At 31.8% G+C, this 13,820-nt stretch overlaps 1 protein-coding gene across 5 annotated transcripts in view; it reads right to left on the bottom strand.

The window, feature by feature from the left end:
* The window catches only part of LOC143151727 (uncharacterized), a 92,240-nt gene that overhangs the window by 15,064 nt on the left and 63,356 nt on the right, over window positions 1-13,820 (bottom strand). The gene's annotated exons all lie outside the window — the stretch shown is intronic.

The raw sequence follows: 13,820 nt of genomic DNA, 5'->3' as shown, positions 1-13,820 counted from the left end.
AAAAAAGACGACGCACATTATTCAGCCTTTAAATATGTTTAAATTTTGGACTGGGAAATTTTAGTGCCAACATTTTTGGATAACGCAATTTTTCAATAATTAAACCATAATCAGCTTTCATTTCTCAGAATCAGAAATTTTTTCCAATATGCTTGATTTAAAAGTGGATAGGTATCTACAAATATTTCCCAACGTTTGCTTTAAAAATTCAGTAGAGTTTTGTTTCTTCAGGAATGAGAAACACATAATCCAAATGTATACTTGTGCGACATCCACTGTTACGCGCTGTGCGTGGTATGGCAAACAATTCCATTTTAAATATTGCTATGAAGAATATCATGTATATTGTACCACTTACAAGACGTAATTTTCAGTGTATTTGCCGTTTTCTGATAGTATAATTCTTCCAATGTGTAATTAAATAATAAAGTATGTATAAAAGAGACTGTAAACGTTTTATGTATTAGTGTTACAGTGTTTATTCGTTACGACTTGGGTTTGGCCCTAACAATGAGCTTGTCGTTCTCCTCACCATTTATAATTTACTTCTGTACTACAAAGGAGGGAGAGAGAGAGATGTGCCCAGAGTTGGGCATATTTTATTCGAACTACGAACAACGAATAACGATTTTATTTAAAGAAAAATGATTCGTTATTTACAAATAACGATTCTTTAAAGAAAAATTATTCGTTATTTACGAATAACGATTTTATTAAAGAAAAATTATTCGTTATTTACGAATAACGATTTTATTAAAGAAAAATTATTCGTTATTTACGAATAACGATTTCATTCGAATATGATTTTATTCGTTGCACAGAGTTCAATAATGGGTAAATGTAGCCGTATACTGAATTGATTATTTTAAGGTTTCGCAAGCAACGGTTTTTTATTAAAACGGTAAATTTATTAAATAAATCAAAATTGTGAAAAAAGGACTCCTGACTCTTTTTTTTATATTCTTTCAATAAATATTTGGAATAAAATTTTATTTGAAGAATTTATTCAAAATGTTATACGAATAATGCCCAATTGTGGATGGAATGAAAGCAAGTCAGTTGGTCTCCCAGCGCAATACACCTATCCCCTCCTTCTGGGCGGATGAGCAACGTGTCCTGGTGGGGGAAATTGGGAGGGACCTCTGGCTATTTGGTATGAATACTATACTCGGTGGTGAGTAAAAATGGAGTGATCTTCTCCTGTAAACGAGTCATGTTGCAGAAGAAAGCATAAGCGTGTGGTGGGATGCCAGGCTTCTAATCGTTCGCCACGTGGACAACAAAATACTATCATGCTGCGAAAAGAAGGCACGAGTTGTTTAGATCGATGCTCCGCCCATAGTCCGTTGCCGCTCGTACGATCGCAAGAAAGAATCGCTATTGGCTGAAGACGGCGAAAAAGACCGACGGTGACCGTAGTGAGACCGAGTGAGAGAGAATCCTGCATCATTGACGTAGCTTTCTAATCAAATGTTAACTATTAAGAAACGGAATGATTTTGTTCCTGTTTAAATACTATCCCTGATTCGATAAGTTTCTCGTAATGAAAAAGTGAATACAATTTAATATGGGTAATAATCATTATTATTTTGAAAATTACTTATAGCGAAAAGAACTAATTTGTATTTAATAAAAATAATATAATTCCGCTTATACTCATTTCTATCTAGATAAATTCTATATAATTACAAATTGCACAAAAACAAGTCATACTAAAATTAAAACAAACATAATCTTTACATCGAACCACTATGCGACGTAGCCAGCGTCGCGATTATTGTATCATATTCATTAATAAATCAACTGATCTTGCTAGTAGCGTTTGGCGTTTATTAAATATCTTATTTCATTTTATATCGACTACAATACGAATATAAGCGGATTTATATTATTTTTAATAAATACAATTTGGTTCTTTTCACTATAAATAATTTTCAAAATATTAGTAATTATTACGCATACTAAAATGTATTCATTTTTTCATTACGAGCAACGTATCAAATCAGCGCTAATACCTAAATCGTGAGCAAATTGCTCTGTTTATGAATACTTGACGCTCTTATTAAATGTCTACGCCGATGCACCTTGCCATGAATTCATTCTCGCTCGAATTTGAAGACGTCGCCGATGTAAACAATTTGTACCTTCTTTTCGCAGCATGATAATACTTGAATTCAAAAGGCTGAAAGTGTTTTAGTTCCTTCCAAAGTGATCTCGCTAACCGGAGAGCTGGTTGTTTTTATGTCACCCTGTGTGTGTGTGTGTAGCCACCAATGTGGCCAGATTTCATTCCCTAAATCGAGGACTGGGAGGAGTGGGAAAAGATAGTACGATAAAGGCCATCCTCCTCCTTCACACATCATGCGTTGAAATAATTAGCATCGCACCTTTTCCCACTCTAATGCCTTCAACGTATGATACTTGAAGGAGGAGGACGGCCCCCACCGTATTATCTCCGCCCAGTGAAGGAGGACGGTCCCCACCGTACTATCTCCGCCCAGTGAAGGAGGAGGACGGTCCTCACTGTACTATCTCCGCCCACTCCTTTCAGTCAGTGATTTACGGAATGAAATTTAGCCACAAAATCTAATTTTTTCACTGTTGATCCTCGATATCTCTTTTTGATCATGTGAGGATGATTACTGTTGGGGTTTTAGTAGAATCTCACCTGCCTTCTGAGTTCACCTCAAGAAGTCGGGGAAGTTTTAAGAAGATTCTCCCCACGAATAAAGAAAGAAAGTCAGCTGGTCTGAAAACGAGTGAATAGCGGTACGCGATAGACGAAGTATTGATACCAAGGATTGAAAACAGTTATACTATCGGTTTCGATCCTTGAAACAGTAACGGAAATCGAAATAATGTTGTAACTATTTTAGATATTCGGTTTCAGTTTCGGTTCAGTTCTACATAATATTAGCATAGTAGAACTCTATTTATTGGAACGAAACATTTATCAGACTTCTATTATTTAAACTAGTGCCGAGCGTCACTCCAGTTACATAAATATCTGCTATGAACGAAAATGAAAACAAAATATATTTATGCTCTGTTGTCGTTGTTGTCGAAATCGAATTGCGTTGCATATACGTCTCAGGCACAAAGCAATATTTCGAAAAACAGTATTTCGATTACATTCTATAAAAATTGAATTAAGTTGCTACATAAATACTATCTACCGCGCTGTTCGTACAAAGAAACTATTGTTTTTCTAAAAGAAGCATAACATAAATGAGAAAGGTACGAATAAATTTCCACGTAGATGGAAACTTTAATAAGTAATGATGGAGAATACATAATTTAAGATAAGCATGAGTTCTTTTTAAACATCGAATCTACAGAAAATGTACATTAAACTAATAGTAATTCTAAACGTAAGAAAAATGTGTTTGATATTTTAGACGAAATTGAAATCCTGAAAAAATTGAAAAATGGCGAGATAATAATTCTTTTACCTATAATGTTCAATCTTGGAAAAGCAATAATATTTAGCATTAAGAAAAACAAGTTTAAAACAATAAAGTATGAAACTGAGGTGGCAATAAATGGAAAAAGTTTTCACAAAGATTGAAATATTGCTATAATTCGAAGAACGAGCTAAATGTACGATTGAATTCATTTATCTGAACGAAAATCTCCGATTATTTGCATGTAAAGTTAATAATCAGTAGACTCCTATTATATGAGCCTACCCGGTTATGTGAACTACTGTATAATGCTGGTAAGTTGGAGCTTGAAAAGAATGCGTGTCAGATCGGTCATAGTGAAGTAAGCCAACCTACGCGCACAGACATAGTATAGAGTAGGATCATGTGTATTTCCATTATTATATACCGCTAGCACACTAGAAGTTAGCTGCTGCCCTAAAAGCTAAAAATTCAACAAACAAGAGAAAGGAGAATCGTCTATTCAAATCAGTCGTGACGCAATGACGATGCCTCAATGAACTAATATATATTTTACTATTCTTAAACGACGATATATTAATTTTGAGATTAAACTATGATAAAATTATAAACAATTAAAATGCCTGAAAATAATTTGTAAAAGTAAATTTAATGATAAAGAAAATTTTTCAAAGTAAATTCTTAAAATATTTAATATATTATTTAAAACATTTTATACATATTAACATTTTCACAAAATTAATAAGAAAATCAATAAGAACCAAAATGAAATCGATGTAAAAATAGATGTACCAGTATTATGTAGAATCGAATTATAATTGATACAGAATCGAAGAATACTAGTATAGAACTGTGATAATACTAATTTTGAAGTGTATCGTATCTTCTTGTCCTGCAGTGTATATTGATTCTGAAGAATCGAAACCGAAACCGATATGAGTGAGAACAATTACATTTATAACAGTTATAACATGTTTTCGATTTTTATAACCGTTTCAACATAACCGATATGTAACAGTTTGAAACAGTTATTTTTAGAATCGTTTCAACACCTGATTGATACTTATCTCGATTCTTCTTTTGGACGTCTGATACTTCATCCTTCACATGTAATAATGATTCATCTGTCTTGTACCAATCTTCGCTCGTTTTCAATCCCTTTGACTCGCTCACATTCCATTTCACTCTCGCCTTCAACAAGAGAGAAGCAAGAATCGACCATGCGGTAATCATGTCTTCTCTACGTTACAGACTTCTTGCTGGTCCTAAGCTGCAAGCTGCTAACCAATAAATACTGTAATCAGGATTGTCACCTACATCACATTGTTACTGATTATCTCACCAATATATTGGTATAATTTTATATCTCTGTAATCTGCACAGATTGTATGACATATTTAAAATAGTATTTTTTCTTATTTAATAAATAAATAAGCACATTACCGGAAAAGTACATCCGATAAAGAGCTTTTCGGGTTCATTTCTTACTATCGTGGCCTTACAAAGACCTTGTACGGGAATACCGATATAAAACAGGAGACGAGTGGATTTTCTAAAAGAAGATTTGTGCGAGGATTGTGGAAAAACCCGAGAAACAGAATCCGAGATGAAAATAGAATTAGAAAGTGGAGAAGGAAAGTAAAGTATCGTAGGAAAAAATTGGAGACAAACAGGGAAATGTGTTATAAGAAAAGGAGTGTGTGAGGTTAGGAAAAGAAGAAATGGCGAAAGGAGCGATATCAAGTAGAAACAAAATAAAAGAAAAGGAAGAGTGTGGAAGGATAAAAAGGTTCATGGCGGAAATAAGAGGTAATAAGGCAGTGACATTTGGTGGAGAGGGTGAGGAAAAATAGTTAAGGAAGGAAACTGTAGAAGATATCGAGAGAATGATGGAAAAAAGTTTAAAAACTACACTTTGGGAATCTAAAAATGGAAGAAATAATGATGTAAGAGAGGAAAATATGGCTGGAAGACAGAGAGAAAAATATAGTAATAAAAAGATCGCATTGGAAAGAAGAGAGGAAAGAGAGAGTAGACAATTCTATGGAAGAGAATCTGCAGGTGAACGTGATGGTGAAGGAGTCATGGAAGGTGAAAAAGGACGGAGGAAATAATAGTAACGAAGTTGAGCAAATGGGAAAATAAAAAGGACGTGAATTAATTTTCATTGAACAGTGATCCAATGTGCGCTTTAGTAACAGAAACAAATTTGATGAAAATCAATGAGTTCATTGGTAAACGGTTAAGAAATTTAATGTTCAGTACCAATTTCCAACAGTAAAACGTAAGGGAGGAAGCATTACGATCAGGGAGTGCATCTCTCGGGTATTGACCTATTACAAAAAATAAAAGGCATAATGAATAAAGAAACATACTAGAAAGAAAAATATAGACTAGATATAATATATTAGAAAAAAACATTTTACTACATAGAGTGTCAAACATGAATAATAATTGTGTGTTTCAACAAGATAGCGACCCCAAGCATATCTCCCGTGTCGTCAAAATTGGCTAATTCGTAATGAAATAGATGTTGTTGAATGACCACCACAAAGTCCAGATTTGAATCCTATAGCACCACCTCTGGGATTATGTTTAAAAAAAGTGTAAAATCGAAAAATTTGGAAATGCTAGCAAATTATTTGAAATATTCCACCAAATGACAAAATATTCGGCCTGCAAACATTTGCAAACCTTCGTAGTCTATACTTGAAAGGTTGCAAATAATTAGTGATTTTAAAGGATATTAAGCAAAACATTAATGTGAAATTGTATTGTTTTATTAATACTTATGGATTGCCCGAATGTTTTCAGCACTAACATTTTTATTCACCATCGAAAAATATATATATTATTAACAAATTTGGTAAATTATCTACACAGTGTTGTAGATATACATATTATGAAAAAGATCTAAATTTGATTGAAACTATTTTTCGATATCAGTCACCATTGTGGAGATATTCTACAAGAAAAAAAATCTGCCTTTTTACAAAGGGTGCTTCTTACGTTACGGATAAACTACTCAATTTGTAGATAATTTTTAAAAATTTTCTGAATTCCCGAATTTGTAAACTTGGTTTGCGAGCAATAAGTACTCGATGTGGTCTACATAATCCGAGGTAACTTTGTTTTTACGAGAACAGTGCACGAGAAAAAAGGTAGAGAAAATAAATGCAGTACATGAAAAGTGAAGAAAATAATTGGTCAATACTTTTGTGAAAATAGGGTTCACTCGCTACTTATGATTCCTTCTGAATTATTTATCTTTTTGTCAACTAATATAAGAATCCTATAGAAAGGAAAAAAATCTAACATTAAATTTCAAACTACATTCACAGTAATCCTTACTTTCAAGGTGAAAAATTAGGTCTTTTAACTGAATTTGGAGTTGATAGCAAATTCCAAAATTTTGTTTCGAGCTGGGACCCTGCCAATTGTTGAAGAAACATAAACAATGGTGTGGGGATAATTTCGTATCTTAAGCCCGAGAAAAAAATCTCGCTTTGAAAGCGAAGATTACTGTACATCGATCCAAGAACATAGATTCATGTATGAAGACCTCGATAAATACAATTAGGATTCGCTGATTGTTTACTTTCGTTGTTTACAGAATCTATTCGAGGTTAAATTACGAATGAGAATAACAGAAAACGATAATGATTAAAAGAGGAAAGTTACTGGGAACCTGTGCACGTGATCACTGATAGTAACGATGTCGTCACTTTAAAATAGACAATTTTATTCACAAATTCCAAATTATTATTAGATTGATTTTATCATATTAGATTGTTATTAGATTATTTCTGTTATATTTTACTAATAGAGAAAATTTACGGTTACATCTGCTGAAAATACTGACCGTTACACATTGTACCTCTGAATCTACAGACAATTTAGAGAAGCAAATGAAACAGATTCTTCTTAACAATAGAATAATGAAGATAAATACAATCAATCAATCTGCAAATAGCAGATTAAGTAATCTCGCATCTGTCAATAAAGTCTTCCCTGATAAGAATAGTGACACCAACTTTTTTCTTCATAAATCCATTTTTGTTTACAAACCTCTTACAATGCGAATGTCATATGGAAAGCATTGAGACCGTGAAGTAAATCCATTAACACTAGATTTACCAACCAGTCAAAATGACTGGTTGCAACTGCTTTTGCAAAGAAATTTACATTAAATTCCATAGCATATTTTCAAAAAACGTTACGATGTTTTCTATTCTACACATACAATCAATTTCATAAGTTCCTCCTTTTTCTCGATCATCGATTTTCCTGGAAGACAGACAAAGAACACCTTAATACACTGGAATCTGTCGGTAATTCTAGTGTTAAAAGCCCTCGCATTCGAATAACATAAATATTAAAAACAATCTCTTTTTCCTATATTGAAGTAATGACTGATTCATCATCCGTCAGGTCTAAGGATTGAATACAGATGACACGAAGAGTCGGTTGCTTCGAGCAATTCCCAAGTGTAGCGGATGTAATTCTCGAACAAATAATGAATCCATGGGATGTGAAACTAACTAATTTTTTTATACCACATACAAGATACCCACAGTAACCTTAATTGGGCAGTTACCTTAATTGGGCAGTCGATTTAGGAAAAATTCGTCTTGCTTGAGGTAGCAACACAGATTGCTCAAGGTAAGTAGATGACGAAACTACTTAAATCGTTCCAGCATTATTTGCAGTTGGGAATTAGTTACAGCATTAAATTAACAAACAATTAAATATTTAAACAGCAGATCGAAAGATCCATAGCCATTTTGTTGTATGTAATAAATAACATTGTCTCCTTAGAACAGGCATGTCCAAGTTAAGCTTCGAAACTTAAGCACCTTTCTTCCCACACTCTGTCCAGTTAGCATGGTATAGTAATTTCTCGTTCAAAGATAAAATTTTTACTAGCAATTTGAGATCAGAAATCATCCTCACAACTATTTATGTTTCTTCAGCTCGTGCAATCCATTGACTCGAGCGGCTGGCAACTGTGAATTTAAAAACTGACTAGTCGAATTTCGAAACAGTGTCACGCGAGTATCGATAGAACAGTCACTATGCAAATTAAGAATTTTTGTATTTCTCATTGTATCCTCATCAATGGGTTGATAGGTTTTTCCCATAAAAATATGAAGTCCGAATACGATCTTATGTCTTGCTTGGATTTACTTTTATTGAAAAAACCTTGTGAATGAATTAATATTACTCTGATAAAAATATGTATGAAGGATACAAAAGATTTTAATTTGCGTCAGTATTGGCAGACCGATATACAGTTACTCGATTAATTTTTGGACACCGTGGTACTTGCATAATTATTGCTCTGTGTATTTATTTAGAAAAGTTTTCTCGAAATTTTTAGTGTGTTTATTAATTTAAACTATATATTTTAGTTCACAAATATGTACAATTAATTACTTTACTTTCTATTATGTTATATGTAATCAAATATAAACAAAATTGGACACAATTTTGATATATAAGATTTATTCCTCTATATACAAATACATTTGAACAGAATTGCAATAATTTTAATATTTTGTTCGATATTCTTTTTATTTCATAACACGCTTTAAACGTGTCGGCATGTTTAAAATGATTCTAACTAAATAATATTCAGCGATAAATTTCCACAATTCTGTTAATCGTAACTTTAATTCTTACTACGATCTAATAAGTCTTGCAAATTGTCTATGGAGTTTAAGTCTGTTAACTAAGGTGGAGGTTAGAGCACTTTCGAACAATTGTAAAATAGAAATTCTTGAACAATTCTCAACTTATGTTTCGGATTATTATCTTGACAGACTTTGCAACTGTCTCCTATATCCATACTCGTTGCACTTTTTATTAAATTTTATTTTAATATATCTAAGTACTTGTACTTAACTAAAATTCCATCAATGAACATTGACTCTCCTACTCCGGCGTTTAAAATACTGCCCCATACCATCGGTTTCTACAACTTTGCGTTTCTTTGTATCAGAAACATGAAATTGATTCTCATCCACAAAGATCGCATCATTCCATCATGATTTTGCTTTAGAAATAAATTCTTTAGCGAAAGTTAAACGGTTCTTGCGATTGATTTCGTTTATGTATGGCTTTTTCCCATCCAATGTAACCTGCTTCTTTTAAACCTGTATTCTGTGACATTCGTTCAGTCGACACACAACATTCATTTTGTAATACACTTGTATAGAATCCAGAAGTCCGTTTCAACCGTTCGAGTGTGACTACATATACCCTTACAACCAATACAGTTATTCACGTGTATCTTTTTTCAAATTTTTCTACAATTGTGCAGTTAAAGTAGGAACACTCGATTCTGGATTAATTTTTTCCGAATCATTTTTTGCTTATCATGAGCACCAAGTACACGTGGTCATCCTTGTTGAGGAATGAATTTAACGCGATCATCATCTTTATACCATTTTATGATGTCCGAGGAATTTTCCAATTTCTCGATATGATTGTTCTTTTTTCGATAATATATCACAAGTTGCCCGACGTCGAATGATGTATTTTTATTTTTCCTATCCATTTGCACAAATACGTTTAGAAACGATGAAATTCCCTAGCGATTTTTTCACGAGAAATCTACCACCTGATCTTTTAAAGCGAATAAGAAGTAAGATGTACCAGGTGTGCATCTTACTTCTTATATTTCTCACTTCGAAAATATTTTTTCGACATCAAAATTGGGTCTAATTTTGTTTATAAATCATTATGTACAAAATAATCCAAAATAGAGTAATTAATTTTACATATTTGTAAGCTAAAATATGTAGTTTAAATCATTACATACCAGAGATCTCGACGAAGCTATTTTACATAAATATATAGAGCAATAATTAGGCGAATATCACGGTGTTCGAATATTAAATCGAATAATAGTACGTTCGGGTTTGGTTTGAAGTTTCAGTCACAAGCGATTCAGGTACATACAGGATCGAATTTCCAGCTACCTAACGCATATACACCAGAGCCATTTATTCTTGTCATTTCCAGGACAGAGTGGCGAGGTCCTGTACCAACCAATACGTCTGCTTGAAAGAGAAGTGATCTTGGTTGATGTCAGAACTAGTGACTTTCTTCTAGCAATGGCAAGAATTAACGAATGGTTATAAGTACCCAGCTCTCTCGTTCACGGTTGGTGTTGTAGGTATCCTATTTACTGTTGTTTTCAAACAGTACGTTTGAATCAGTTATCAGACAAAATTTTCTACCGATTTTCTATGAAAGGTAACTGGCGGTACTAATTCTTTATTCTTAAGCGGAAAACTACATACTGTACCATAACGACGGCTGATGCTAAGTTATGCGATGCGTGCCCAATACGAACGTCTCCTGTAAAAATTCGTGTATTATCGTTTGTTTTATGAGGGAAATGTCCAATAGAAGTGGAAACGTGCGACTTTGTCGATTTCTTTGTACCTCAGCCACGACACGTAAAAAAGGACAATCCGCGTAGCGGACTCCATCCGTGAGCATGTCTGCTTCGGAGAGTACATTTGTTTAACTACAGAGATGTCATCGTTTTAAAATTCCAGTCTGGAATGAAAGTTGGACCTCGTGTTTTCAATTACTTGGCAAAATTGCTTGGTTTGGACCACAGCCAGTTATATGCATTTATTTTTATTTCATGGAGAATTTGTTTTTATACTAAAACAGATACAAATTTTTGAAACACAAAATAACTACAATATTACTTTTTCTTCGATCAGAATCCAATCAACTATCTCAAATAACTTTCATAAATTACACCTGGAGAAATTTCAAGAAAAGCTTGAAATTAATAAACTAAATATTGTATTTAATTCTGTTCGATTCGTTTTTCATTTACATTTTTCAATATTTTTTTAAGTTTTTTGTAAGACAGAATATCATTGGTCTAATATGGGTAATCGGTTGCTTTGATTGGATATATGTTTTCAATTTATAAATTCTTCCAATATTATGTAAGGTTTTTGAAAAATTGCATTACATTACTCAAAGACATATATAATGATCACTTTATTTTCCTTTTTATTAGTTCATAACCATATTTGATTTACCAAATACGATTTAAAATGTGTGAAGTGGTTCGAATTCGGCAACTTTCCTGTTTCATTTCCTACTTCGTGTGACCTTTCCATTGAATTTGTCACAAGAGCCGCTTTTATATGATTAAAACAAAAAAAACTAGTAACGTTTCGGTAAAATAAAATCAACTTTACTCTTCAGTCACTTATCTATCCGAACAGTGACAATTAAACAAACGTTCTAATCAATAATCAATTTATTATAGTACCTTAATAACTCGACGAAAACTGAAAATTAAATGAAATGTTGAGACTGCTAGAGTACAAACTACGTTATTGCTAATATTTACAAACTTAAATAGAAATAGTAAATTACAGATAAACGTTTTAATCAAGACACAGTTAAATATATGTATGTCTTGCGAACATTCAAATTCGATTTTGTCAAAAACCATGTCTTGTGAAAAAAATTTTATTTCGCAACTTCAACTTTTTTCACGAGGAATCGTCTCTTTTTCAACTATATCACGTATTACGCTCCACAATATATGTACATTACTATAGTCCAGACTATACTCTATGCATGATGACCCCAATTAAAATAACACTAGATTAGGATCTGATAGGAAATACAATCTTGACTAAAAAAGTTCTGGTAATTGTACGTTCGCAAAAGCTTCTTTAAAAAGTTACTATTAAAAAACTTTGAACGTCATACTTTGTCTGCAAAAGGCAAAGAAAATTGTATTATGTAAATTAAATTTATTGTTTATATACACATAGGTTTTCAAAATTACTCAAATTGTTTTCCAACTACATACAAGCATTTTTTATACTGTAATTGAATTAACCATATTACACGCAAAATAAAAAAATTCCGAATGTACGTTTATCAGAATTATTTTACTCAGAATTACATTTCCTATTGAATTCCAAGCTAGTATCTTTTCATTTAGAGACATTGTGTATAGAGAAGCAAATATTAAAATATTAAAATATTAAAATGAAATTTATTCTTCATTTTGATGTATACTTTTAGGCACTAGGTTTAAATATTTCTCTTTGTTTCCTTGTTTGTAATGTTATACATTTCTTATATATATAAGATATATATACATAAAACAATATACATGCACGCACGCACACATTTATATTTATGAAAAGGAAACAATTTTTTCTATATATCGCGAATTTTTAGTCGAAAGACATATTATGTAAACGAAATAGTAATATAGATGTATACATACCAATGCCTATCATGAGGAAGCAGCATGTAGAATAAAATAGAAAACAGAATTAATTAATTAGGTGAGATGATCGATTAAGTATAGAACAGAAATTACTGAAAGAAAAAAACACTGAAAATGATGTAAGTAAATTTAACAAGAAAGAGCTAACGTCCACATGTATTATTTGTGTATTGAAAGGTTTAAAACAGTACTATGTTAATACTGCTAAACAATAAAGAATTCTTCTGTAAACCTGAGAGTTTGTTGAGAACACCTAATCAACTGTACCACGCAATATTATGAAAAGTATCATACATTAAAGTACGCTTTATTTCAGTCATTATGTTTAATGGCACCCATTTCCACTGGCAACGAGTAAATTCACCTGACTTTTGCATAAAGAACATTAGTAATGTATTAATGAATATTCCAAACACGACACGATAAAACGATATTAAATATAATTTTGTTCTTAATGAGTTGATTATTTCGTAATACGAATTGTATGAAATATAATTAGTATCTTCAAGGAACAAAATCTTTGTACGTAAAATTTAACTCTTTATGATCTATTAAAATCATGTTTAAAATTTTAAGAAAGAATGATTATATATGTGTGTGTGTGTATTATATATCGTATTTTGTATACATATATATATATATATAAAATACGAAAATTGAATATAAAGCTTTATCGACATTTATTCTGCTGTTTAAACGCATTCGTATTGAAAAACATACACACATATATATGTACACACGCACACACAAAACAATTTCTTTTTTATTAATTAAAACACGAACAGAAGATCTAAAAACGTGTTTTTCTACAAATTAAATTTTCGTAACTGTTCTTCATTATTATACTTTCCTTTCTTATGGATTAGTAAATAAAAACTGTTACATAGCAACTTGAAATAATTATTTGAAGCACGATATATAGTATTATAAATGAAACTCGTCTATTTTTTTAAAGCTGAAAAAAGTATGAAAGTATTACCATTTCAAATTATTAATGATTAAATGTGATTTCCTATAAATAATATCTATATCGTTACAGGTTTCGATTTAATAAAATTCTCCAAACTTAACTATACCATAAAATTGAATACCACAAGGAAGAAATAATTCAGCATTATATTAATATT

The sequence above is a fragment of the Ptiloglossa arizonensis genome, chromosome 9 (assembly GCF_051014685.1).
Source record: "Ptiloglossa arizonensis isolate GNS036 chromosome 9, iyPtiAriz1_principal, whole genome shotgun sequence".
NCBI classification, from domain to species: Eukaryota; Metazoa; Arthropoda; class Insecta; order Hymenoptera; family Colletidae; genus Ptiloglossa; species Ptiloglossa arizonensis.
The sequence above is the reverse complement of the archived record's forward strand: the minus strand, read 5'-3'. Positions and strand labels throughout refer to the sequence as shown.